The 12,374-nt window shown below is 46.7% G+C and overlaps 1 protein-coding gene across 2 annotated transcripts in view; it reads left to right on the forward strand.

Moving 5' to 3' along the window:
- The first annotated feature begins 1,026 nt into the window (after window positions 1–1,026).
- KCNJ6 (potassium inwardly rectifying channel subfamily J member 6) overlaps window positions 1,027–12,374 on the forward strand; it is a 270,696-nt gene continuing 259,348 nt past the window's right edge. Inside the window, exon 1 of one of the 2 annotated variants that reach the window (XM_079156414.1) lies at window positions 1,027–1,584. The gene's annotated coding sequence lies outside the window, so the exon portion shown is untranslated. Of the gene's footprint in view, window positions 1,585–3,723; window positions 3,881–12,374 lie in introns of those variants that run through there. The other variant, XM_079156415.1, reaches the window with a different exon arrangement.

Here is a 12,374-nt window from a genome sequence, read left to right on the forward strand (position 1 = left end):
GTTGATGAAGAGTCTGTGTTTTGTGGAAGGAAAGCCACTTTGTCGATTGTTGAAAGCATTAGCCAATGGTTTTAGTTGCTCTTAGAGTTTACTTGTCAATCTATTTCTCCCTAAGGAAAGGATGGCATAAAAGAGAGGTTTGTACATAGATAGAAGTAAGTTGTAGGAAACCCTGGGGAAAGCTGGCCTATTGTTTGCAACAATCATAAGAAAAAGAGGTGATGCAGAAGGGAGCACTTTTGAGATGCCCCTTAAGTAACAAAGGAATGCAAGTCACACTCAAAGCCAGGAGCAAGAAGGGTTTGTGCCCACCAATTCAATTTTGCAAGTAATCCAGATTATGCTTGAAAAGACCACATCTTTTGTCTCCTTCAAACAGACATCAAAGTGGGTGTGATGTGATGCAGCAGCTGGGACCACGCCCCAGTAGGGGTACACAGGACAGACCCAATGGACAGACCCACAGACTGGGTCACTGCCAGGTGCAAGGAAAGCCCTGGGGCGCGACCCCTCCCCTCTGACCCTGCTTGCTCGCCGCGGCTCCCCCTCCCGGCCGTGTGGACAACGTGCATGCTCCGGCTCTGGCACCCGGGGCTACTGCTCCCGGATTTCAGCTCCAGTCTGAGAGCCACTACAGACCCTCCTTCTCCTGATCTCCTCCACCAACCCCAGCTAAAAACCTAGTCTTTACAACCAGCAGACAAAAACTGATCGCCGAGCTTCGACTCTCTACTTCCTAGGTGTTTCTCCAGGAATAACTTAGTGACACGGGTGACAGGTAGGGTCTGGGAAACTAAACCCAGAAGGTTCCCCAAGACCCACGTTTCTAGTTTCGTGTTGGAGCGGGGGTGGCTGGCTGGTCGGTTTCCGCGCCGGCTCCCCCGCCCGGCTCCACCGGCTGCTAAAATGACAGTGCGGACGGGCGGCGGGTGGGCGTCGGGGTCTCGCTCCGAGCCGCCGCCCCGCCCCCTTCTCGCCGAGCTCGCTGTGCGGCCGCCCTTCTCCAGCGCGCGGCGCTGCGCACGCTGCTATGCCAGAGTCGCGTCGGTTCGGGAGCTGGCGGCGCGGCTCCGCCAGCCGGCTGGAATTGAGTAGCATTCATTGAATCTGCGGCTTTCATGACGTCTCCCTGCGCGGTCCACCACTTTTCTCCCAGCCAAGGATTTTTTTTTTTCTGCCACTCTTGCCTTTTCCCCCTTCCTCCGCCGGGTCTCTCTCCCCCGTGCCTGCCCCGGCGCGCAGCCCTCCGCCCCTCCTTCGGTCCCAGCGCCCAGCCCTCCGCTCCACTCTCGGCCAGAAGGAGCCAGTCTGAAGACGGCCGCACCTGGCTGGAGAGGTTGGCGGGCGGAGGGTGGGGATCCGCGGGAACCGAGCTGGAGCCCGAGCTGGATGGACCGCGAGAATGGAGTCTCCTAACAGCCTCCCGGGGCTGATGTGAAATTTGACCATCCGCTTCCAGTTTTTCGTTGCCTTCCCTTTTTTGCATTTCCTGCCCTCGCCATCCATCGTGTAGTGAATTATTAAAGCTTGCTCCGCTCAAGAGAGGAGATCATGATTGAGTGAAGCCACCCTGTCCGCAACAAGGTAAGCGGTGCGCCGAGTGGCTGCAAGGCGAGAAGCTGGCATCGATCCGGGCGAGACGTTCTGTTCGGTGCCCTCCGGTCCCCACTCCCCCTCCCCAGCCCCGCCGTCGCTGCATGCACCTCTACTCCGTTGAGGAACGTGATGCCCAAGTCCGCCGAAGGCAAGGGAGAAGCCGGTTACATAACGGAGGGAAATCTGTTTCATACGGTTTTCATTAGCAGCTGAAAACTCGCACGGGGGGCGGGGGAGGAGGGGTCTGCATGCCCTGGGATCGGAGGAACCCAGTCAGTTGTTGCAGACATGATTTCAACATCCGCTGGCAGAGACGAGATGCACTCATGAACTGGCAGGGGCGGCTTGCGGGTAGTCATGTACAGTCGGGAAAAGCCCATTGTCTTTATCCAAAGCTGGATCCCTGTTCTGCTTTTGCATAACGAGGAGAGAGGAGGACAGGAAAACAAGAGAAGGAGAAGTGAGAGGTGGGGAGAAAAAGACCATGAGATAAGGAATAACTCCTAACTATTCCCTATCGGTAAACCGCGAGACGTGGATATGATACTGAAAATTAGTGAATAGGAAGCTCTCCCTGAAGTAAACTGAATCATTCTGTAGCGGGAAGGGGAAAAACACCCTTCAGATAAAATGGGATGTTTATGGCATTTAGAAGGTTGGGCGAACTGGTTGACTTTGCTTCCTCCTGGGTGTATTTTCATTTGCAGCACGACAGTAAGCTTGAATTAGTTTTTAAGTGAAATAACATTAGTAGTCCCCAAACCCAATTTTAAAAAGCCATGGGTGGATCCACAGGTACATCTCTTGGACCAGACTCAATATGGAGAGACTCTTGGGGGGAAAACACATCTTAATAGAGGCAGCCACAGAAATAGGATGAGGTTGGTGGAGAAATAAAATACCAGAATTTTCCAAAGAATCCTTTCCCCGCCCCCAAAAAAGGAAGAGGAAAAAATCCTCCAGCATTTGAGAGTTGGAGATTCATAATATGTTTAAAGTGGCTCCCGACTGTTTTAGCTAAAGTCTGTTGGTCCCAGGGAGCCTCAGGGTACAAGATGCAATGTCACATCCCTGTTAGCTCTGCTCCCTGCCTACCTTCCTTTCGCTGAGAGGCACAGAAGGGGGATGCCCAGGAATGGCTTAGGAAGAAAAGGGGGCTTCCTATAGTCGCGATGAGCTAACTAAGCTTCCCCCATTTTGCCTGGAGAAAGAGAAAGAGCTCTAGTCTCCATGGCGACCCAGGTGGGAGGGGAGAAGGCAGCGCTAGTGACAGAAGAAGAAAAAAATGCTGGACAAAACTTTCCCAGCTCCGGGCAAAGAAATAATCAGCTGTGTGCCCTGTGGAGGAGCCCAGGCGTCGGCTGTGCCCAGCTGCCTGTTGAGGACCCGCGAGAGGGCGCTTGGACCTGGACAGGTTCCCCTCAACCAGGCCAAAGTTCCCAGGGCCGCGGAGGTGGCCAGGGAGCAGGTGCTTAATTCAGCACCAAGGCCAGAGCACAACCCTCCGTGGTGCTTCTCCCGCGTCTGTTGCCTGGGAGAGTAAGTTCCTTTGGTCCTGGGAAGCTGATAGCTGCTCATGTAGAACCTGGGTATCAGCTTATTCGCAGAATTATGTGGAACACGGGAGCTTTCAAATCATCCATTTCATGCATGGCAGTGCATCAGAGTAACTATTCAAAATCCAGAACACTGAAACAGCAAAAGATCTGAGCTGAACTGAAAATGGAGAAAAGATACTGTCCCTGGGGAGAAAGGGGTGGGGGAGCAAACACACACACACACACACACACACACACACACACACACACACACACTGGGTCAGCCCCTGATGAGAGCTGTCTAACTTCAACCAAGTCTCTTCAGCTTACAGTAGCGTCCTTTGATCCCTGCCTCTCCCACTCTCCTCTCTAACTTCTTGCTAGGCATAGATGGTAAACAGGGGTATGGCAGAACTGTGGCTAGTGAGAGACCAGTCAACCAAGTCCTGTGGCAGGGTCCTAAGAGCCAAGAAGGCGGAGAAATCATGACTCTGAGTGCACACTTGACAGGATTCTAGGCAGAGCTGGTGAGCTCCTGGAAAGGAAGGGAGGGCGTGTCGGCTGGGTGAGAGGCAGTGATCAGATCTTCAAGCCTGCCTGTGAGTAAGGTGGCTACATTTCCAAGGTTGCAGGCATCGAACGCACAGAGTTACTTCTCTTAGTAAAACTAGGAAGAAACTGTGCAGAAGGGAAGGATTTGTTGTCATTCAACGTCATTGGGAGAGGCATCCAGGGAACACAGGAGGGTAAGTCCGTGGAGCCGATCTGCCTTCACCTCATCAGAAGCTGGTCTTGCCCTTATCTTTCTGTCTTTGGTAGTCGATCTGTGGGGACTCAGATCCTAATGAGCAACAATAGTAGAGGAAGGTTGTGGTCACAGTTTCAGTAGAAAGCCTGTAAGGGTGGCCTCTAGGTGTTACAAGGTGCAGTTGGAATGGCAGAGCCCTGTCAAGTGGAGGCAACTGGAGGATATGTTGATAAAGCTTCTGAAATACCTCTGTCTGCTTTTCTCTTTTGACAGCACACTTGTGCATGGGGTCTTGAGTTGGCTTGGGCTTGTTATTCATAAAGGTAAACAAGAGATATCCTGGTTTTCCTTGCCAGGCTTTCCAACTGTGGGCATGTTGTTGTTTTCCAAAGATAATGCGTGAAGAGTGCTGGGGATGCTGCTACAGCGACATGTTTATACCTTTTGGTCCTTTTTAAATGATGCTAGCTGATAAGGACGGAGCAATCCATTCCAATCCTGGGGAAAAGTATGAGATAGTACACTATTTCTTGAATTTAAGTACCTGGTGGGTGTTGAGAAGTTTTCCATGATTTAATTTATGGAGGAGTTGTTAGCTAAAATAGAGGAGGTAATACACAGAGTACTCTTAGGGCTTAACCAAGCAGCTATGTGTTGCCCTTGGTCCACCTGATATCACCAGCAGAAGGGAAGTAGAGGTTAGTTACGAACATAAAGTTACACAAGAATGTAGATTGTTATGAGTTCTAACATCCAATTTTTCTAGTGAATTTTTGTAAAGGAAGGTTGCGTAAATAACCTGAATTATAAAAAGGCTCAGTCGATCTTTACTTCTGGTAAGTTCCATGTTCATGTAACTAAACTAAGACTGGAAATGGCTCAATCAATAATCTTTAGTTCCTGTGGATCCCATGCTCATGGATTCAATGCTAATTTACCAAACTCTGACTTGCTTTCTTCCTAGGTGGCTATTTGCTGAACAGAGGGTCATTATGTTCTTTTGTAGTCAGTTAGCATACCCCCAAATAATTGATTTACCCATTCCAAGTAAAACTTGCTAAGAAGAGCAACTTAGTAAAATTCACCCCTGTGTGTTTTGCTCCATTTTGCAATTGAAAAAATATTTGATACCTCGCCTGGGTATTTCTGAACCATCTGTAAGTAATGTTTTCATTTTTATGACCCAAGTCATGATTCAACTTTGGTAGACCATTTCCTTTGAAATATGAAAATGTATTAATTCACTATCCTTTATTCCTGCCCTCTCACAAACTATTTCTATTATATAGGATTGAAACATATGAAAATACCTATACAATAGAAAAATCCACTGGAGATTAAAATAAGTGAATGTATCCTCATAGAATCCTAACCCCATTTACTGATTTTCACAGGTAAAAGAGGGTGCTGCCATCCAGGGTTCAAGGTTAATGAGAACCTTCATGGCAACAAACCCCACTGAAAGGCAATCAGCAAGCAAAGGTCGCGCGTTCTCCCTAACTCTCCCTTAATCAAGCAATATGTAAGTCACATGTGCTTAGTGAGGAACATGGACCAAAGGGGCAGAGGAAGAGGCAGGAAGCCAGTCCCAGGGAAAGACAGGCATTTGTTTTTATCAGCTTTAATGTGATGATACTTTTCAAAGCACTTTGAGAAATTTTAAATTGTATCAGAACTTAAAGCTGGAAGGACTTGGGATGTTGAAATTTAATGAATTTAGACTTATTGAGATGACGTCTGCTATTTCTTCCTAGTAATTGTCACTTAAGTACCAAAAAAGAATTGATTCGTCAAAATGCTTTTGTCATATCAAGCACCCCATTTGAGTTGTAAAGTGTTTTGGGATAGAGAAAAATAACACATACTCATTTAGGTTAAAAATACATTTTAAAATGTATTTTAAATAATTACAAATAATTATTTCTGGAAATAATCAAGATCTGATACAAAGAAGAGATGGTCTTAATTGCCATTAATATTCTAATGTTATTCTTAATTTCCTTGGATATTGTGCAAGGATATATATATATACTTGATATCATTTAATAGCATTAATTAATAACAAAATTAGTGCCTCAGATAAAGGACAGTGGCATCTTTAAAAGGAAATGACTATCTTCCCTTAGGCAGACCTTAATCTAACACACTTCTAATCAGTGGTAGATGTATTTATTCACTTATTATTGAATTGAATAATTACTTAAACTAAACCTCAAAGAATGATTGTGCTCAGTGCATAACATTAAAATGACCGTTCAAATCTCTGTCTTGTCCAGAGTTCAATAAGTCCATCAATCAACTCTCCTAATGGCAATATGTGAAGTTAGCCCTACATTTTAACCATGGAGATTTGATTCACGTCCATGCCGTGCATCCGGTCAGCTTATGCCCATGAACACTTCCATCCCATGTTCTGCATCTCCTCTCTGTGCTTGTGCTTAGAATCAGGGACATGAAAAGCCCTGGTGGTCCTGTTGGTGGAGAGTTTGGCACTCCACCAGTCTCCTTCCTGGGCAGGATGTGGCTTCTGGTATGAAGCCCCAACCACAGGAACCAGCGAGTGCGTCTGTGGGTAAAAGGAGCCACATCCTCACCAGCAACTGTCCTATGTGACAGTCTGATCATCTCATATGCAACATGAGGAGCAAATTTATACATCAAGTTTAATCCTGGTGCTAGGGAAGTTTCCTCCTCAAAATTACCAGTATCCACTTTTTTCCAGATGAAAAATGATTTTTAAAAATGCTTTAAATTTCCTTCATACCATTCAGCAGGAATTTGTGTGAGTGTGTCAATTGCTTGGCAGTTGGTGCTGCTTCATGATCAAGAAAGCAGGCTGTGTTTCACTGACTGCATTTGCACTGAGGTTGCACTGAGGTCTGACAGTATAGATCTTTTTTTTGTTTGTTTGTTTTTTTGGGGGGGGTGTCAGCTCCATGCAGTAACAGCAAATCCAGCATCTCAGTGGCTTATAAGACAAGGTTTATTCCTCCCCAAGCTACACGTCTTTGCCAGTCAGTTCATACTCTGCCCCTGTGTTCTCTTCATTCAAGGATCCAAGTGGAAGGACCATTCTAATCTGGAACATTCCATTCCAGTGTCAGAGGGCAAGGAGAAGGTCAAATTAAGCAATGACCTTTAAAATTCCTGCCCAGCTATGGCACAGGTTATCCATTCCCCTGACCAAAGCAAGTGACATGTGACACCTCTGCCAACTTTCAATGGGATGGAGGTGGGTGTTTCTTCCACAGTGAGGCACTGCAGGTCATACAGTAACAGGTGGAGTCAGATCGTCTTCTTACAGAGCAGGAAGTGCACAACCGGGGACAGTTATTTAATCCACTACACTAACTGTGTGACTTTGATCAACTTCTTTCCTTGTTTTCCTAACCTGTAAAGTGAAGATACAGACATCTACCCAGAGATGTCATGAGGCTTAATGTTATAGTGTAAGACACTTGGCACAACGTCCAGCAGGAAGCAAGCACTTTATAAACAGTAAATGTAACGATGTGGCATTACGTGTGTCCTACAGGAGGCTGTGTGTACTGCGTTACAGTGTCCCCACTCCCCTTAGTGGCAGTTTCATTTTCTGTAGTTTTAGCTACCTCCAGTCAATGGCAGTGTGAAAATACTAATATTTGTCTTGACTCTGAAAAGACAAGAGTTCACATTTATGTGACTTCATTATATATTGTTATGATCATTCTATTTTATCATTAGCTATTTTGTTAATCTCTTACCATGCCTCATTTATAAATTAAAGTTCATAAATTTTTTTCATAGTTGTGTATGAGTGTAGAAGAAAACACATAACATATGTAGGGTTTCCTACTGTCCATGACTTTCAGGCACCCATTGAGGGCTAGGAACCCTGCAGATAAGGGGGCACTGCTGTAATTAGTTACCAGATGCAACGGGAAATTCCTAAGTCTCAGTTCTTTAGCAAAATAGAAGATCTTGCTCATTCCCATTAATCTAATTGGGCTGATGCTATGCAGGGACCCAGGCTGATGGACACTTCGTCATCTTTAACAAACACATGGCTTCCAAGATTTCCTGAGTGCTGATGCTATATGGCTGGCAGATAAGAAAAGAGGGACGGTAAGTGGTTATGCAGGAGATTTAAACGGTCCAAGCCTGGAAGTAACCCATTTCACTCCAGGCGACCCTCCATGGCCGCAACTAATTGCAAGAGTATCTGGAGATTGCAGGTTAACTCTGTGCCCAGGATTGGAAGGGAAACTGGTGGGGTAAGTGCACTGGAATCTTTGGCATATATGCCCAATATAAATGTCTGGCATCAAAGAGATACAGCTAATGGGGTTCAGGAATAGGACAGGGCAGAGCAAATACTGTCCCAACCATGAAAAGACTCCTGGTAGAAACAGTACTTTGTTGCACCCTCGAGTCATCCTTCGATTTTTTAAAAAAATGAATCCATTGGGATCTTTTTACGTCTGGAGTGGGTATAGAGAATGTCTAACAAAATGAAGATGAGCATCCACATTGTGCGACTGCTGTTTGTCGCACCACTGTTCCAGTAGACACAAAGAAGGGCCAACTTCACAACCCAGCTCAGGAGCGACTTTCTAATCCTGACAGTTACACCCACGTGATGTCTAAGAATGCAGGAGAATTAGATGCTGTCTTCCAATGGATGGTACTTGCTGCTGACTAGCAATTTGTGTTTAGTTTCCTATCACGCAAATGTCTATAGGTTAGACAGTTGCCGTAAATGTAGGTTGGATTGATCTAACAATAGTCTGTGTTTTCCCAAAAATAGAAAATTTATATGTAGTCTTTGAGAACCTCTGCCTGCCTCAAGGAGAGAAGGTACATTGGAAACTAAGATCCACACCTTTTCACTAGAAGCAAGATACAGGTTTAGTGGCTAAACTTACAGCCTAGAAAAGGGAAATGTCAGCAGGGATATTGAGAAGGCTGCTGGAGAAAGAACCAGAAAGACCAGGGTGTGATCTGTAATGCTTTTATGGCTCATTCGCACTCCCCTAACTTAGTGCCAAAGCCACGGTCCATTTGTGTAGGCCCAACCCAAAATAGTGGACATCAAAAATACATGTAAATCCTTCCATGGGAAGGTTATACTAGAGCAGAAGACACATAACCACTTTAAATATCTTGCTGTTCTAAAGGAAATAATGTCTTATAGTGGAATTTCAGTTTAATGAAGACTACTTCTGAGGTAAGGGTTTATTTCTCTGTTTATGATTTCAGTCTAAAAGGGATATAACCCAATTCAGTGATGTGCAGAAGGAGGACAACAGGATGGTAGGTGAGCCCAAACCATGTCCTGTAAGAAACGGGTAAAAGAATTAGAGGTGTTTTCCACGGAGAACATTTGAGGGGACATGATTGTTGTTTTCAGGTATGTTGAAATTTGAAGATGGAGAAGAATTAGAATTTTTCTGGTGGGCTCTAAGGGATAGAACTAGACCTAGTGGTAGAATCTACAGTTTCATATTTTGGTTCAATATGAGAGAATCTTCTGTAATCAGAGCAGGACAGAGTAATCCGGTCTGTTCCCTCCCTCTGCTCGGCTTTAAATTCTCCAACCCTGGGAGGCATAAAGGAAAGCTAAGAAGTGGGGCTGGGGCACATGTGTGTTACAGACTCTGAGACTTCTCGCCTCTGGGACCCTCCTCAGTGTCAGTCAACCAATGAGACTGAAGCTCCGTGCTGCATAGGGCCGTTGCTTATTACCTGAGGGGCTGTCTTCTCTATAAATCAGTGAATCACATTTAAGTAGAAGGTGTTCCAGTCCACGTGGTCAGTCGGAGCAGGTCTGGAGCACAGTGGTCACATGACTAAGCCCCAGGGCGTGGGGTCACCACCCACAGAGGTACATGAACCCTGTGTGTGGGCACAGCTCCTCCTCCCATCTGGGCAATGATGGGCAATGAAATGTCCCTTTGGAGACTTCTCCAGAGCTTCACATTCTTCTTTTCAGAGTCTGAAACCCATGTCACATCAACAAGAGTGACTCCAGACTGTGGGGGTCTCTTATCTGCAAAATATGGCATAGTTTAGTCCTTTTCCTTTGGGGTCCCAGGGATTGAACCTAGGGTGCGCGGTCACTGAGCCACATCCCCAACTCGTTTTTGGTTTGTTTTTTGTTTTTTTTTTTTATTTTGATACAGGGTCTCACTAAGTTGCTCAGGGCATTGCTAAATTGCTGAGGCTGACTTTGAACTTGTGATCCTCCTGCTTCAGCCTCAGGAGCCACTGAGATTACAGGCTAGATGTGTGCCACTAGTTTAGTCCTTTTTCTGCTACTATAACAGAACACCTGAGACTGGGTAATTTATAATGAATAGAAATTCATATGGTTCACAGTTTTGGAGGCTGGGAAGTCCAAGAGTGTGCTGCTGGCATCTTGAGAGGGCCTTTATCTCACATGGTCCCCTGGGGGAAGGTCACAGGTGGAAGGACTAGAGAGTACAAGAGCAAGATGGAGGAGGGGCCAAGCTTGCTTTTCTAATAACTCACTGTCACAATAACAAACCCACACCTGCCATGACATGAACCCATGACAGAGCCCTTGAGACCTGGTCACCTCAAAGTGGGCCCACCTGCCAAAACTGCAGCATTAGGGGTTAGAGTTCTCACACTTGAAATTTCAGGGACACATTCACACCATAGCATGTGGCTACTGAAATCCGACTCCTGCTCCCAAGGAACCTGGTCCCACTAGAGGAGAGGAAGAGGTGACTCCCTCCCCTTCAGCTGCCTCCTCCAGTGGGTGCCCTCGATGCATGTTCTCCTTCCTGAGTTCCTATCAGGCGTCCTGGGCGGCCAGGCCCACGGCAGTGAAGCATACAGAGAGGACACAGAGACGAAGGCGAATAAAGAAAGCGTGACCTCACGTGTTGTCATGAAAGGGAACAAATCCCTCGTTGGGAAGAAGTCTGGATTGTTGGCCCCCTTTCTCACCTGCACTTGAGAGGGGAGGCCCCCAGCCAGCACCTCACCCGTCTCCTTGACTGGGCCACAGGTGGTTCTCTGTGGGCAGAAGGAAGCATCAGAGCTAACAGAAGACACCTTAGGCCAGTGGTTCCTAAAGCGCTTCCCCGACCCAGCAGCCGCCTGCGGCCAGAGCACTGGCTACAAGTACTGACCCTCACGTCCACCCCAGACCCAGTAAGTCAGAATCTGGTTGAGAGGCAACAGCCTGCATACCTGACCAGGGATTCGGATGCACAGAAAAGTGGAATCTGCTCTACAGGGTCACCTGAGATAGGCTGCCCTTCTGCCCACACCAAAGGCCTCAGTGTGTAAGAGCCACGCAAAGTCACAACTGGAGGTGGAGCTGGCCAGTCTTCCACTGCATGGGCAGATCTCCCTGGGCTCAGCGCCTAGGGGAAAAGAAAAGCTTTTGGTGCAATAGATGAAATATGCACGCTCACACTAAATTGCAGAGATTATGGGCGCAAAGCAAAGGCTCTTCTGTTGCTCTCATTGTATAAATAAACCGCTTAGTCTTTTAGAATTCTAGCTAATCCGTCCAGAAGTAGAGTTTTTGTTCTTTTTTATATTAATAATGCCATTTATTATCTTTTAAATAAGACAGTATCTGCAAATAAGAATGGTGTGCCCTCAAGAAAAGCCATATTAAGAAAATTGAGGGGCTGGGGAGATAGCTCAGTTGGTAGAGTGCTTGCCTTGCAAGCACAAGGCCCTGGGTTCGATCCCCAGCACCCAAAAAAAAAAAAAGAAAAGAAAAGAAAATTGAATAGAGGGCTTATCATAGCAAACCTTTAGGCCATCAAGGGAGGAAAAATTGTAGCTGTATAAATGTACCTTCTTTTAAAACATCTCTTGACTATCTTCATATTTCCAGAAATCAGCTTTTCACAGAAAACATCCTATGTTGTTATAGCTCCTAGGATTAGTCAATCCACAAATCTCTAATGAGTACCTACTATGCAAGGAAGATGGAAGAGAAAGAGGATAGACGTCCTGGTTCCATCCTTCGAGGCTTTCGACAGTAAGTGTTGAGAAAGAGTCATGCACAGCGCAGCGCAGCGCAGCACTGGACAATAGAGGGAGCAAGGCTGAGTTTCAGGAAGCAAGCGCTGGTGTCGGTGGGACACGGCTGGTCAGGTGGCGGACTCTTGGGAGAAGAGCAGCGTTTTCTTCGTTAGCGAGGTTGTCCTTCGGCAAAAGGAGGAGCGATCCACCTGCCTTCTGGCGTGCTGGCAAGGCAGGTGGATCAGGCAGGCGTGCAGTCTACCACACACAGTGCAGAGACGGGAGAGCCGTGCACTGAATGGTACCCGAGCTTGCGGATCCTTGAGAAGTCGCTGCTGTGACTGGGGGTGACCAGGATGAAACACAAGGGCGTTTAGTCTGTTGCCGTGAACGAGGCCAAATGGCAAGGAAATACAGGGTTCAGCCGACAACTAAGAGTGATGGACAGGGAGGAAGAACCAGGCGTGCCCAGAGTAGTCCACGAGCAGCGGAAGGAATGG

The sequence above is a fragment of the Sciurus vulgaris genome (genome assembly GCF_902686455.1).
Source record: "Sciurus vulgaris genome assembly, chromosome: 10".
Lineage (NCBI taxonomy): Eukaryota > Metazoa > Chordata > Mammalia > Rodentia > Sciuridae > Sciurus > Sciurus vulgaris.